The sequence below is a fragment of the Camponotus vicinus genome, unplaced genomic scaffold, assembly GCF_025532165.1.
Source record: "Camponotus vicinus isolate PSW18456_S1 unplaced genomic scaffold, iyCamVici1.0 SCAF_1, whole genome shotgun sequence".
NCBI lineage: Eukaryota > Metazoa > Arthropoda > Insecta > Hymenoptera > Formicidae > Camponotus > Camponotus vicinus.
The window spans coordinates 21,149,668-21,166,730 of NW_028141945.1; the positions used below are offsets into that span (position 1 = coordinate 21,149,668).

The window sequence follows — 17,063 nt, forward strand, 5'->3', positions numbered from 1 at the left end:
CTGTATTCGAGTCGCGTAGCCCCAGTAGCGTTGAACAAGAACATGTGCTTGCAATCAAGATGTTCGATAGCCAAGAACCAATTAAGATTACAAAGAGAAGCCGATGGCTACAATATTACTGCATTAACCGGAATCCGAATCGCGGCCGGCACGAAACGCGTCAGAGGGAGGAATTATTCCCCTAAATGTAACCTCGTCCGATGCTTGTTAAACTTGATGAATTCCGAAGCGTAGCGGAAGACGCGACGTTATTCGCCAATCTTGTTCATTTAAAGATAAAAGGAGTAGGCTCAAAGTAATAACTAGGATTATTAACAAGGGAACTGCAAAATTCTGAAATTTTGGTGACATTTTACACACGTAGAGGAGGGAAATGTAAATAGATAAATTACAAAATTTTCAATTGCGACACACACCAAAACGACTCTAAGGGATGAAACCACTCCTCATGTAGGGCAATTGTTTGTTTTCTTTGTTTTCGAAAATCGTTCGAGATATTAAAAAAATATTTTACAAAAGTCTTATCGAAATAATCCCTCTATTTAATAAAATTTTGAAAAAAATTTTTGAAAGAAATAATTTTTGGAAAATATTTTTTTTCAAAAATCTGAAAAAAATTATTTTAATAATGTGGTTAAATATTTTAATATGGTTAAATAAAGCTATTTTTATTGTTAGTATGAAACTTTTGTATAAAACATTTTTTGATATTTGCTCTCTAAAAGTGAATCAGTGTATTATCACTGAAAAATAGTAAATAGTCACTTATTACAGCAGTTATAAGTACAGCACTGTAAATCAGTGATATTTTATTGAAAGAATCAGTTAATAATTTTGACTGTTTCAATCAGTAATATTTCTCAATATTAGTAATATTTCTTTCGTTATTGTCAGTAGTATTAAACTACAATTCTCTCTATCTGTTTCATATAAACTTAAAAATTTTATTTATATTTACTAAATATTTATTATATTAAAAATTTTATTTTATTTATATTACATGCATATTGAACTTGTTATTTTAAATAGATAACGAACGAATAATTTTCATTAAGTCGCCAGACATTTACTTGTCCGACTTATAAAGATCGATTTAATATCTGAAGCCTCTCTATTGAGATTGTATCAGAAATTAAATCGAAGTAATACTTCTAATTTTAAATGTCGCTCTTTGCAAACTTTATATAATTCTTATGACTAAAATTAAATACGAGAGAGATAGCGATCCTAGCGGTAAACGAACGAACTAGCAATTACTGGTTTTACAGTAAAATTTACTGGTTTTACAGTGAATTTTATTTTAACTGACCATAATCAGTGAGATATAAGATAAAATAACAAAAAAGTAAGCGTTTCCACTGAAGGTCAGTAAAATACTCACTGATTCTCAGTGAAATCTTATTTTACTGTTTAAATTGGTGATATTTTCACTGATTTACTTTTAGAGAGTGGAATAATTTTGAATTTTTTATTTTTACTGAGAAAAATAAAATACGTTCTACGTATGAGATAGTTTCACTCTCTTTTTCCCTTTTGGACTGCAAATTTATAAATTTATCGACTAAATTTATCGACTAAATTTATCGACTAAATTTACCCTTCTTACATGTGTATAAAGTTTCATCAAAATCAATTTTCCAAGAGAAGATTTTCCGAAAAGAATTTTCCAGTTCGCAAGGTTCCCTTGCAAATGGCAAAAATGACAAGTAAAAGAAACAATTTTTATTTGTAATACTTAAAATATATTCAATTTCGTTAAAAAATACACATTAAGTACGTTGTTTAACGAAATTGAATATATATATTTTGTAATATATTAAAAATAAAGATTTTTTCTCTCGCCCTAATTAACGTGCCGTGGCTTTTATTTATCATTTTTATCATTTGCTTACTTTTGTACTTGTTAATTTACATGCAACTTATCCATTTCCGTCTCCAATTCGCTGAAAAATTACTACAATTAAAACAAAAGAATATACGCATGGAATCCTTATCTTGAAAGAAAAAATCGTGGATTTTATAGAAAAAGATGTTTGGAAAAAAGATTCTTTGCGTTATATTAATATTAGTTTGACGTAAAAAATGCGGAGCTTGCAAAATATTACGAATATTTCACTCGGACCTGGCGGCTCCGGATAAATTCGCACGCGAGCTTTCCGGTAAACGTCGCAAATCGGAAAGCCCATATTTCGAAAGTAACTCTTCATTTGGCCGGAGGCATGTGGCTCGTGGTGCACGCGTGCATTTCCTTCCGGTGTGCGGCTCGGCGAAGCCGCTAGTCGCAACTGTATGATTTATTCAGACGCGGAGAGTAACCTGCGAATATTGTTTGCGAAGCGGTCCGCGGGAATAGAAGGCATCGACGTTCCATAAACAAGAGGCAGCAATATATATATCTAGGAAATAAGAACGGCGAGAAGAGCATGTCTCTGGTCGCCTTCGATTGCCTTTCATGCATAGAAAAAGAGAGAGAGAAAGATAGAGAGGGGCGGGCGACACGTAATAAAACCGATAATGTATCTGAAGAGGAATTTCGTGCTCCGGGGTGCCCGCCTAGGAAATACAATTACGTATTTGCCGATCCAAGAGAAATATACTCCGCATATACAGGGTGTTTTTTAATAAGCGCGAAAAATTTTAGGAGATGATTCTTTGTCGAAAATTAAGGGGAGTTTTTCATATAAACACGTACTCCTCCCACGTACATCCCTCCCAGTGGAGTTACACTCCTCCAAAAATGGGGGTAAAAATTAGGTTTTTATTTTTTTCTCAAATTCGAAACAAGGTAAAGAGATGAAATTAGGTGGATATTTTCTACTTGTAAAAAGGTTATTTATTAATATCTTTTTCAGCCTCCCGTATTGTTATAAGGGGATGAAACTATCAACCCCTATTCAATTTTTTATTACAACTTTTTAATGTTTATATGAAAAACCTTCCTTAATTTTCGACAAAGAATCATCTAAAATTTTTCGCACTTATTAAGAAACACCCTGTATACCGGAGGAGATATTGGAAAGTATCGCATGCGCGCACGCGCAGTCAATTTTTCCCTCGAGATATTTTTAATATATTCGCGAAATACTTTTCACTCGATCTCACATTCCAAAGTAATATCGTTAATATCTCTCTCTCCTCCTTTCTCTCTCTCTTTCTCGTGCGTAATGCGTCTCCCAACAGCCATATATTCCTGTCCAAAGTGGCAGACGGGCGATGCGAGATCGCGACATAGATCTCCAAAGACGGCGGCATTAGATCGAGATAACTCATCCATCATTATGAAGGGATTAATTCGCGTTCGCGCGATATCCCGTGGGCGTTCGCCCGCGGAATCCGCATCCAAGACGCGCGTCATGTAAATGAGGAACCGACGCATATCTTATCATTAATGAGCTCCGTTTACGTAACACGTAAATTGCGAATTTAGATTTCGAGTGCGTGTAATCCGCTAATTTGCGAAAGGATCGAACTCTCGTCTTCGGGGAGAAAGAACGAAGAAAAGAAAGAAGAAAGGGAGGAGGAGGAGGAGGAGGAGGAGGAAGAGGAAGAGGAGGAAGAGGAGGAGGAAAAGGGCGATTCTCAATACGACTGGGATTTGGATCACGGATGATGGAGTGGCGGGACGCGACCACGGGATCCGCTGTTGGATCCTCCGAATGGGGGGGGCAGGGGGCAGGGGGCAGGGGAAGTTACCGCGTAAACGTATGCATGAGCCCCGGTAAACTCGTTCCAGATGCCTCCGGGTCCGTGCTCTGCTTAATTCAAGAGGCTATTTCGTCCGCGTGAAATGCGTGACTGTTCACGCCCAGAGCATTAAATCGCAAGGGAGGTGAGAGGGGCAAGGGGGAGGGGGGCGACGGGGAGTCCGCGCGCGCATGCGTCGGCAATTAAAAGGGGCGTAATGTCATCGACCTTGAGAGAACCCTTTGAGAAAAGGAACGACTAAGTAGTAGTTTCTCTCTCTCTCTCTCTTTGTCTCTCTCTCTCTCTCTCTCTCTCTCTCTTGCTCTGTCTGGAACGACGACGACGACGGTCGATCAACGACGCGACGCCGAGCGATGGAAACGATTGCACGGACGGGTGCGTTATCGCTGAACGTCGGGCAAACATAATCGAAGATGCATCTCGTATAGTTCCGCGATACATCGCGGCGTGTCTTCGCAAGACGTGTATTCAATCAAAGATCGATCAGCCGCATTTTCTGTCGAGCTGAATCTTTCACCGAATCGTAAAATGTAAAGAATGTATGTTCGATGCAGGAACGAATACCTTCCAACAACGACGAGTCAACAGATTGGTTTACACACACAATGATGAATGATGTAAACCCATCTAAAATTATTTTCCACATATATGTAATAAAAAAAAAATATTTTGCGTTTGTTTTTTTTATTTATTTTCCTTTAAAAAACATTCTTAATTTTTTTTTTAGCGAAATAAAAGGGACAATTTTCTACTTATCCTAGCGGCTGCCATTTCGATAATTCAGCTACATTAATTTGCATGGAAATTAAATACAGCCGACAATATGATGAAACAAAAGCAATGCTTGAAAACTTATAGAAATAGAAATAAAATTCAAATGAAGTCCCGTTATTGTTCTCATTCAAAATGCTCTGAGCTAGTCTGCAGCATAATTTTACTCGGGGTCTCGCATTCATGGAGAAAATGCCGGTTAGCGTGATGACGTTATTCTCCCTGCACTAAATAACAATACTACGGATCGCCATGATAATACGTTCTTCTCGTTTCATTTCTCGCCTTATTATGCTGCTCGAGTTTTATCATGGCCGATAATTGCGAATATAACAAAGACGCATCCTTTAATAAAATCCTTAGCAGGATATTTTAATATTGACATTAACCTTTTGGATACATTTGAGGCACTCGCCATTTGCCAAACGTATCCCTTGACTTATAATATATTATGGAAAAAATGCTGCAAACGTGCGTTCGCGTTCCAAAAGTTCTTTGACTGTTTCGTCAGAGATACACCGTAATAGCATGAATCTGTGCATGCTTTGAGAACTGCGCGTGTTTTAAAGGTATTAAAAATCTGAAAGAGCTTCTGAAGCAAAAAGGGATCGCTAAATAATTAGATGAAATTATGTTTTGATCCGATAACGCATCTGAAATTATTTTAATTTAACGTTCATTACGTCTCATGCTAAAATTAGCCGCATTCCCTTCCTTTTTTTTCGGCCCTTTATTCCATTCTTGTCATACCAAAGAATTCTTCCTCTCAACGAGTCTGCCATTTTTCTCGGCGAGTCTTTGTCCACGTCGCGGACAAAAGGAAAACATAATTCCTTCAACTTGTGTTATTCTTACGACCCCCTGGGCATCAAAAAGCATCAAAAAGAAACAACCAGCATTTTCTTTGTTACCTCGTCGTTCGTCGCTCGTTGTTTCTACCGCGACTATTATTGTTATTATCGTCTGTAATGATGAGATTTCAGAAAACGTGTCTACGGTACAGATTCTCTTACGTCACGACGATAATGTTCATTTTGTTATAAACTTTTTTTGCAAAAAATGGCACCTCCTATTCGTAGACATATTTTTAAAAATTTCTCAAACTATAAAATTATTATGCTCTCTCGTCCTGTATTTTCTTAAACTGAGTCGCTGATTAAAGTAGTGACAAGATCCCAGCTAATCTTCAGTGAAATCATTCACCCTTTGCTCCTCTCTTTTACGTTTCACCGATTATCGCAACAAGATTTCACTGAAAAATGAGCCAACTAATTCTTCTCAGTGAGATTTTACCGTCTTCGATGTTACATTTATCACGGAAACTACTTTTCAGTGATAGTTCTATTTAGGAGAATATACAGGGTGTTTTTTAATAAATGCGAAAAATTTTAGGAGATGATTCTTTGTCGGAAAATTAAGGGGGGTTTTTTATATAAACATATACTCCTACAACCCTCCCTGTGGAGTTACACTCCTTCAAAAATGGGGGTAAAAATTAGGTTTTTATTTTTTTCTCAAATTTGGAACGAGTTAAAGAAATAAAATTGGGTGAATATTTTCTACTAGTAAAAAGGTTATTTATTAATATTTTTTTCAGCCTCCCGTATTGTTTTAAGAGAATGAAACTAGCAACCCCTATTCAATTTTTTATTAGAACTTTTTAATGGGCCGGAATATCTAAAAATATGCATTAAAAAATTTGATTTATTTAGAAACTTTTTTATTTGCTTTATTTTTTTCATAAAATCAGTAGTTTTCAAGAAAAAAAATAAAATACGTTATCGTGCACAGCACGATGCTAAATAGCATAGGTTTCGAATTACGAGAAGTTAAATTTTAAAATAAAAATAAAATTAGAGTAAATGTTTGAAAAATTGCAACAAAATCAAATTATAATAAAAACCTAAAAAATATATACCTGGAAAAGATATATACCTGGAATATATAATAAAGAGATACACGAATACATTTATATGCTTGAAGAAACGCGAGTAACTTAAACGCTGAGAAATAAGTTTTCACTCTTTCGAGATGTTTATCTTTAATATAATACTCCTAGTTTGATACTCGCAGTCGATATTTTCCTTCCATATCGGAGTCCTCTATTTGTACCTATCTCTCTCCCACACGTCCGTCCTCCTGTACATCAAGACTGTTTTCTTGTTGCTCTTAATCACAAAATTCGCAAAACCGCTCACGTCAGAGGGTCTCCAGAAGAATTCTCGCGGCACTCCTAGCGCAGTAACTTTCATTTTATTTCCAACACAGTTTGTGGTTTCCTTTGAAAAGCTCAACTTACTTTCACCCTTCTATCTTTTCTTTTTCTCCACCTGGAAATCAGCTCCGCCGCACGTACTGCTAAAGAGACAAGGAAGAAGGTAGAAAATGTCAAGGGGAAGTCAAAGGGACACGCTGCAAAGTAAAGCGAAAGGAAATCGATTGAGAATAATGTATCCTCTCGATCTGAAAAGCGTAGCGTATGAGAGCGAATATATTTCAACTGGTAATATTTCGCGAAATATATCTTTCCGTCTACCTTATCTATGCGCCATCTTTTTGAAATGTCTTTTTACATTACGTTGCATGAGAAAAGCGAGGGAAAAGGAAGGGCCGGCCTTTGCGTAGCCGGCTACCATTCGCGTTACTTCTCATTAGAAACGTCGACTTTACCGAGAAGCTCGATTCAAGCTCGAACGAATTTATGCTTCTTTCTTCCTCTTCCTTTTTTTTCTTTGTCTCGTTCTTACGCGACTATCTCTATCGCGCCCTCGCATAAAGGCGAAAGATTCTCAATCCTTCAAGCAAATATACGAGAAAGCGAAGATTGCGTCGTAAGCAAGAAAAGATAAATGCGTTAAATCGGCAAAAAATAATTTCCCTTGGACAAAACGTGAGAGACGAATAAATTTCGCGATATACGATGTATGAGATTCCTTAGACGAGAGAAAAAGGAAAAGGGAAAGATCTTGCTCTTTGAACCACTTTATTCGTTTCTTCGTCCACCGATGCAATCTCTTTTCAAAAGATTGGTCTCTAGTTTTCGTCCTACCCGTAGCAATTTTGCATCAGTCTCGAAATTTTAGTGCAGTTGCCGATTTGCCTGCAGAATTTTAAGGCGCTATTTTCTCGCGTAATATCTATCCTCGGTCGGGCTCATCGAGTTTTCTATACTTTACCGGGGATAGACGGTAAGAAATATCAGAAAGACGCGTAATCATAAGGAATTCTCGCCAATTACGCGAGTTCTTCGCTCTTTTGTTGATATTGGCTCGCTCACGCTGGCTCGCCTACGAAATTTTCGAAATTGCTTACTTCGAAAGTTTTCCCTTGTGACCCAATAACTTTTAACGACTTTTATTTCGCGTTTCCAAAGTTCTCGAGCACCTGAATCTCTTCCTGAAGTTCCTTTATTCGCTCTCTTTGGAGAATCTCTTTCTTGAACGTGGGCGCGTAAAGAATGTCCTGGAATCGTGGTGGAAATTGTGGATAGAGTTTCCTTTATTCCCTAGTAAAATGTACATACGTGGCGCTATTAATCATCTTTGGAACATACGTAAAGAGAAATTAAGCTTGAAGGGCGTATTTTTGAAGCTACGAGAGCGCATATCGATCTCGCGTCTTCCTCCATTTCCATTTTATCCTCTCCCATCGTGCACAGACGCAGAAAAATGAACTCCCGTGTCCTTTTTTCACTTCGCTTACGCTCGGATGACAGAATTTTCCAAAATCGATCGCCGCGAGACGTCCTTCCCTGAAGAGAGTCCCGACGTCGGTAACTTAGCCGACACTTATTTCGTTTTTTCAAGTAGTTTCCGGTTCTCTTTGAAAGCTCCTTCATTTATCGTCTTTATACCTTCGCTCTCTTGGCTCTTGGGCTCCACGTCGCATCGACTTCACCGACTATTCCGCACCTTGCTAGCTAAGGATAAAAAAACCTCTAGCCGAGGGTGAAGGATAAAGAGACACGCGGCTACATAAAACGAGAGGAAATTGAGCGAGGATAATGCGAACCCTTCGATTCAAAAAGCAGACCGAAAGCGTTGGAAGCAGCGTCGGACTTTTCGACGGAGGAGAGCATAATATATCATCATTGACGTGGTAAAATATTCTCGCAGTTTCGCGTATTGATACGATGTGCGTTTTCGCTATATTTTACTTATATTTATTTATAAGCGGAGAGAGATAATATTAGCAAAAGATTAAGATACACACATGTCGCCCGTAATTTTTTTTTATAAAAGAAGAATGGATATTTGAGGTAAGAATCTCCCCTTTTGTGCGAAATGTCATTTGGGTCACTTTGATTCATGCCACGTCCTTTAAAGGGATAAAGGTGAAATGCGCGGCATCGGCAAAATGTAACGTCATTTCTCTCTCGTTCTGCCCAAGCAACTTGGTCTTCTCATCGTTTCGAGCAATGACTGTATTTTAATTCGCTCGTGCGAAAGGAATTTCAACCGCGTGGTTACTCGCGGAAACACTACTTCTGTTTCACTTGGCGTATAGCGCTTTCACAGTTAGTTACGTTTCTCCCCGGCTCTTAAGCGCGCTTTTAGTTTCCTTTAGGAAGATTTCGCGGTATTCTTCGACTTTTCCGTATTCTTCTCGGAATTGCATAACGCGAGCATAGAGGAGTCTAAATCTCGGAGAGAAAGAGGTCGGTAAACTGAAATAATTCCGAAAAGGAGATTTTTGCCTCGCTTCGAGTTTTCGAAAACAATGGCATCTACGAAATTGTTGCTCCATTATACTCGTTACAAATGTGATTCGCATTATTACTGATCGAAAACTGTTATATATCCTGTTATGAGAAATCTCGTTTTAGAATATATACAGGGTGTCCCATAAATCGCGACCGAAATTGTTTGATCTTATAATTCAAAAACTATAGTAGCCTCAACATTTTCATATTAAAATTTTCGTCTCAGTTTTTGCTCAGGAATATATCATTAAAATTTCGGTCACGATTTGTGGGACACTCTGTATTTCGATATTCTTCGACTTTTCCGTATTCTTCTCGGAATTGCATAATGCGAGCATAGACGAGTCTAAATCTCGGAGAGAAAGAGGTCGGTAAACTGAAATAATTCCGAAAAGGAGATTTTTGCCTCGCTTCGAGTTTTCGAAAACAATGGCATCTACGAAATTGTTGCTCCATTATACTCGTTACAAATGTGATTCGCATTATTACTGATCGAAAACTGTTATATATCCTATTATGAGAAATCTCGCTTTAGAATATATACAGGGTGTCCCACAAATCGCGACCGAAATTGTTTAATCTTATAATTCAAAAACTATAGTAGCCTCAACATTTTTATATTAAAATTTTCGTCTCAGTTTTTGCTCAGGAATATATCATTAAAATTTCGGTCACGATTTGTGGGACACTCTGTATTTCGATATTCTTCGACTTTTTCGTATTCTTCTCGGAATTGCATAACGCGAGCATAGAGGAGTCTAAATCTTGGAGAGAAAGAGGTCGGTAAACTGAAATAATTCCGAAAAGGAGATTTTTGCCTCGCTTCGAGTTTTCGAAAACAATGGCATCTACGAAATTGTTGCTCCATTATACTCGTTACAAATGTGATTCGCATTATTACTGATCGAAAACTGTTATATATCCTATTATGAGAAATCTCGCTTTAGAATATATACAGGGTGTCCCATAAATCGCGACCGAAATTGTTTGATCTTATAATTCAAAAACTATAGTAGCCTCAACATTTTCATATTAAAATTTTCGTCTCAGTTTTTGCTCAGGAATATGCCATTAAAATTTCGGTCACGATTTATTGGACACCCTGTATTTCGATATCCACTTCTAAAATATCGGCGAAAGCTAATTTCTATCGTTTCGATTAGATCTTAAATGGTCTTGTCACCCGGAGATGTGTCGGATTTATTCGTCGGTCGACTCGAATAAGAGGAGCGAAGAAATGGGAAACACGCGCGTGACGATAAGCGAAGCGGAAGGGAAGATCGCCCTGTAATAACGCATTCCTTTATCCGTTCCATTTCGAAAAGAGAGCAAAACCAATCGACGGCGACGGATCTCTCCCTTTCCATCGGACGTGCCGCGATATATATCTCCACCCCATAATTTCATCCCTCTCCGTCCTTCGCGTACGTGTCTGGAAATTAAAGTAACGGGGCCGAGTCGTCGCCGAGTGCAAATTTCGCGTTACGTCTGCCGTGCTAATGCTATTAGCGTACGTCGCGAAAAGTTTCGTTCCTCGCGAAAAGGCGGGGCTCTAATTCGATTAAAACTCGCGCCTCCGACAAAACTGCTGACACTTTTAATATGCCCCGTATATATGTGTGTATGTATGTGTGTGTGTGTATGTTTTCCAACTTTCCAACAACAATCATGCAAACCGAATACTAAGATACACAGGTACAATGCGCGGCAAGAGATTTAATAGCACCTAGATTAGGAAAAATCTCGAAACTTTCCTTACGTACATTTCTCTTCGTGCATAAAAACTGAAAATGTACGAGATGCCGCTTACATGTCGCGCATCGATAATATAATATTCCGCATCGCGATAATTAAAACTAGGTTGCACATAAAATTCTAAATATTCGTAAAAATATTATATTGAAAATAAATCTTGTTTTCGCGAAAATAAATCTTATCTTGATCTTGAATAAATCTATAATAAAATCTTGTCTTGTGTATTAATTTTTAATTTTATTAACAATTCTTATTTAATATTGAATTGCTTAAAATAATATTGAAAATAATGTTTATAATATAATTTAGGATAACAAAATTATTATTATTGTTATTATTATTTATATATTTATAAAAATTATTACAATTTATATATTTTATTCTTTATTTCCCAAAATATAATAAATATATATTTGTTGTTTTATCAAAAAAGCAATTGCATATAGTGATGCCAGAATGCTGATTCGGTTCATACATACACAATCAGAATCGCATACATGTGCTATAGTGCAAAGTTTTGTGTAGTTAAATAATTGTGTAAAATTTTATATTGTTTATTTGATTTATTTTGTTTGTTATATTAACTGTTTCTATCACTTTGTTAATATAAATATTTTTATTTATTAAATTTTACAATTCTTTAAATTTATATAATAGTGAATTTTTTGAAATGAATTTTTTTTTATCAATTTACGAATATATATATTTTAATTTTTTTTTTCGAAATCAATAATTTTAATCAAATCAATAACATTGACAGTTCTTGGTATTATTTGATAACTAATTAAAACTCACTTGTTATTTTTCTCAAAGCACAATGTATGTTGTTTTTACAAAAGCATATAGGAATGCCAGAATGCAAATGCGGCTCGTACACACGCATACATAATCGGAGATTCGCATACATGAGCTGTACGCAAAATTTTGTGTGATTAAATAATTGTATATAATTTTACATTATTTATTTTGCTTTTATTGTATTAATTGTTTCCGAATTTGTTAATATAAATATTTTCATGTTTACTGAATTTAAAAATTTTTTAAGTTTAATAGATTTAAAAATTTTTTAAATTCGCATAATATAGTGAATTTTTTCTCATCTAATTTATAATTATACATATTTTAGCTAAAAAAAACCAATAATCTTGATAAAATCAAAAATATTGACAATATTATTAGTCTCGATAACTAATTAATTGTCTCGATAACTAATTAAAAATCGTACCTCGCTCCAGTCTCGAATTTCGAGACTGGATAAGACGGGATAATATCGAGACTAATCTTGGCATCTCGCGGGACCCTAATTAAAACAGAAGCGGAAGATTTGAAAATACAGAGACGTTTGTGGTATAATTCCAAATGGGGCGAGCGTTAATTATAAAGCGATACGCATATATAATTTGCAGAGAGCCGGACGGAGTGCGGGCGAAGCGCGCAGAGGGCCGGTGTAAATAATGATGTAGTATTATTTACGCTAGCGGTCCGCCGCGACGTGCAGTGACGTAATTGCGCTTCGGTCTAATTGCGATTCGCACCTGCACGCGTACTACCCGCACACGCACACGCGTGCGATGCGAAACAAGGATTTTCACATGATTTTCTTGCGTTATTACGTCTCTCTCTCTCTCTCTTCCTCCTCCTCCCCGACTGTCGCGATCAGGCCGTAATTCCCTTTTGGAATCCGCCGAGGACTCGTAACGTCGTTTGGATAGGGTATAAAAAAAAAAAAAAAGAAAATTCCAGATATGCGCGCCATACATTTTCCCGACCAGCGATTTCAACGCTCTCACTTTTTCATCATTTTTAAACGCGTGACAGCGATACGCGGAATATTGTTATCGGCGGCGATGGAATTGCGCGCGGAAGAAAATGTCGGGAAGGTAACAAAACAGCCATTTGCACCGCGGATTCGCGCCCGCGGACGTATTATCCCGATTCGACCGCTCGTAAAAAAAATGCGACGGAGAATCGGTTGTTAATCCACACAACGCGTGCTTTAAAACATTTCTCAAAAGCGCCTAGTTTGAGGGTGGAGGTGGGGGGGGAGAGAAGGGTGCCGCCACCGGGGGTGGGCCACCGATTTAAAACGCGATATGGTACAAAATACACGGAAAAAGCGATCCTCTCTCTGTTTATCCGTAATAACGGAAACGCGGCAATTACCGTAAAGCAATCTCCTTTTTTTTGTTTCTCTCTCTCGCTCTCTCTCTCTCTCTCTCTCTCTCTCTCTCTCTTTCTCTTTCCCACCCCCTCGTGTATCTATAACACTGGGGGGAATTGAACGCGTACAAAAGTTATCGGTGTGCGTTTCAATCCTTGCTCAAAAATAGTTTATTTGTATCCTATTGACAGTTGCAATTTTACATCGATTTCCCCGAGTTTCCCGGGTATTCTCGTCTCTACAAAGTTTCCGGCGTATTTATAAATCTACACTTGTCGAGTAATAACAATCCCGTTGATAGAATGGTCATTTATTTAAACGTCCACCGCCTCCCCCTTTCCACTCTACTCGCTCGATTTTAATTCAAAATAGTTTATTAAAAAAAAATAAAAATAAAAAAAAGGCTATAGGTAATTGGACGACGTGGGATCCGTTTGTCCCTCCGATACGCGCGTTCCTCTTCCTTTCCCAGGATAAAAGCTCCGTCATTTCGATGGTAGAGTTACGGATCGAGCGCAGGCAAACGCGAGGGAGAAGAGAGAGAATCGGAGAACGGCCTTTGAGAATCGATACTTTCGACGTCATTCGAAAGCGATGCCTCGCGAAACGAGTTACTCCCGGCTCCGAGTTCCTTCGCAAAAATTTCCCAGGTATTGTGTTCCTCGGGTAATTAGGTACTTTCGGCCTTATCCCGGGTCGAGGTTTCTCCCGAAAATAGCAGCCGCGCCGTCTCAGAATCGGCGAGAATCCGTTCGAAGCTCTCTTTTTTTCTTTCTCTCTCTCGTTCTCGCCTTCGTCCCCTTCGAGTGGATGATGAGAGCGAACCCCCGCTCGCTTAACTCCTTTCGCATGCGAAAAAGATGAAGCTGCGCGCAACTGTATGATTACATCGCGCTGCGGGAGGGCAAATATTCGATGACAAAGACGATTTCGAGTATGTATTTCTCGATATTTATTTTTATACCCCGACCGATAAGCCGGATTTTCGCATTTCCTGCAACCACGACTGCAATCTGAGAAGGAAAATCCAGACGAGTATACGAGAAATACGGAATGTTTTTTACGTACACACGTATATATCTCGTGCATACAGATTTGTATAGAAATGACACGCGATAGAGAAATATACGCAGATACCGAGCGAATAGGTGACAGATAAAAATATACAGGGTGTTTCTTAATAAGCGCGAACAATTTAAGAAGATGATTCTTTGTCGAAAATTAAGGGGGGTTTTTCATATAAACATATACTCCTACATCCCTCCCTGTGGAGTTACACTCCTCCAAAAATGGGGGTAAAAATTAAGTTTTTATTTTTTAGGTTTTTAGGTTTTTATTATAATTTTATTTTTGTTCCAATTTTCCCAACATTTACTCTAATTTTATTTTTATTTTAAAATTTAACTTCTCGTAATACGAAACTTATACTATTTAGCATCGTGTTGTGCACGATAACGTATTTTATTTTTTTTCTTGAAAACTACTGATTTTATGAAAAAAATAAAACAAATAAAAAAGTTTTTAAATAAATCAAAATTTTTAATGCATATTTTTAGATGATCATATTCTGGCCCATTAAAAAGTTCTAATAAAAAATTGAATAGAGGTTGCTGGTTTCATCCCCTTAAAACAATACGGGAGGCTGAAAAAAATATTGATAAATAACTTTTTTACTAGTAGAAAATATCCACCCAATTTTATTTCTTTAACTCGTTCTAAATTTGAGAAAAAAATAAAAACCTAATTTTTATCCCCATTATTGGAAGAATGTAACTCCACAGGGAGGGATGTAGGAGCATATGTTTATATGAAAAATCCCCCTTAATTTTCGACAAAGAATCATCTCTTAAAATTTTTCGCGCTTATTAAGAAACATCCTGTATAAATACACTCGAGACGGATGGAACGTCGATGAGCGATCTTGTTCGATTCTTTCGATAGCAATCGCGAGACGAATTTTTCCAGGGGGAATGTACATTTTTATGTAAATGATTATACTTTTAATAGCCCGTCCTCCTTTTAATAATGCAGAGGACCTTCCGTGTTCATTCACCTTGATGTTATGGGAATAATTTAACGCGACCTCTCCCGCTGTCTCTCGTTATTGACGTGCCACTAACGCGGTAATGGATTCTTACTTAATGATGAGAGCCGCTCGGATTTCTGCCAACAACCTATCGAAATGGCGGAATAGTTCGGCATCCCTCTACATCCACCCTCCCGAGTATCGAGAGTTTCCTGCTGGATGTTACCTTCGCCAGAACACCTCATTTACGCCGGAAGCATTTAGGATACGTACGTGTAATTCGATACTTTCCTTGCACTTTCTCGTGAGGAAGAAAAACCAAGAGTACTCTATTAAATTGAATCGGCGAAAATGTCACTGATTAATGCAATGATACAAGATTCCGTTGGAGATCGGTGAATATTTGCTTCGTGAAAACACACCTTGCTCTTCTCCGTTTTATGTCTCCCACTTATATACTTATGATTATGACATAATAAGATTTCGCGTAGGAAAATCAGTGGCAATCGTGTATATTTGCAAGATGTAGTTTATAAAGCTTTTTCTGGATTTATTTTGGATTGCTCTTTTTTGGAAAGAGCCTTCTTATATTTGGAATAAAACATGTTTAACTGATATTCAAAAATTTATCCTTTTTTACTCTTACGATGCGACAAATTCACAAAATATGAATAAAGAGACACTTGGTCAAAAACTCAGATATTTCTTTAAATAAGTTAATAGTAATAATTTCTTAAAATAAGTTACAAATAATAAGATGTTATAAATTTATTTAAGAAGATAAATTATAAATATATCTCAATATAATAAATAAGATGTATCTTAAAATATATCACTGATTGAAATAAAACCACTATAATTTATTTTAGTGATTTTAGTGAAATATTTCATTTATTTATATTACTATATATTTTTAATCAAAAATTTAAATACTTTTTTAACAAAATAGATTACTGCAAATTATTTTAATATAATATATAAGATGTATTTTACAATATAATTGATTAATCACCATCACTGATTTTAATAAAATTTTACTCAATTATACTATTATATTTATAACTGAGACTGTCATTGACTTTTAATTGCTTTTCCATAAAAATACACATTTTCAAAAGCTAAAGATGTAATGTAATTACATTTTATTTATCTAATATTAAATTAAGATTTGAAAAACTTTATTAACCAAATGAAGCTTATTAAAATAATGATATTATTAAATAAATTTATTTAGTCAGTGTGTTCGTTCTAATTCTGGTCGCACGTTTTAATTTTCTTCTCCACTTGTACACTATAGTTATCTTCTGAGGAGACCGCCAACTTGGACTCACTTAACTCCGGCTCGTCGGTCCCGAGCGAGATCGTTGTAGTCTTTTTAGCTTAGCAGAACTTGCATATCATGTGTCAGGCGCAAAAATCCAAGGCGTACGCTGCGGTAAAAGCTAATGCTTCTACATTTACTTGAGCTTTGACTGCACGCGAGACAGTCCCGATTTAGCCTTAGTCTCCCTTTCTCGATCTTGCAAACGTAGATATTTGTCCAGACGAAACATTGGCGTCGTGAAATTCCCTTATAATGTATTCTCGTCTGATCGCGACTCCACTTTGATCTAAGCATTCCAACTTCCGTCAAATACATTATTGTTGAACAATTGTTTATTTTAAAGCTCAGTATTTTATTTAGAAATAATGTGACTTTTAAGGCGACTAAATAATGGTCGTCTCGAATAAATTAAATTCAAAGTGCAATTTTTTGTGTGCACATGATCCATTTACGTAAATAAATAGTATATTTTTTTCATTTTACGAGCCAACTAATTTATGCGCTACACGATTTTAATAAACTAAAAGATATCTGCTATTTTTATATAGTAAAGTCGATCTTACCCACATTTGCATAAAGCAATTTTTTATTCTGATACAATCTTATCAATTTGGTTTCT

General features: G+C 36.6%; 1 protein-coding gene across 4 annotated transcripts in view; it reads left to right on the forward strand.

Moving 5' to 3' along the window:
- LOC145959487 (irregular chiasm C-roughest protein) overlaps positions 1-17,063 on the forward strand; it is a 155,920-nt gene that overhangs the window by 29,092 nt on the left and 109,765 nt on the right. The gene's annotated exons all lie outside the window — the stretch shown is intronic.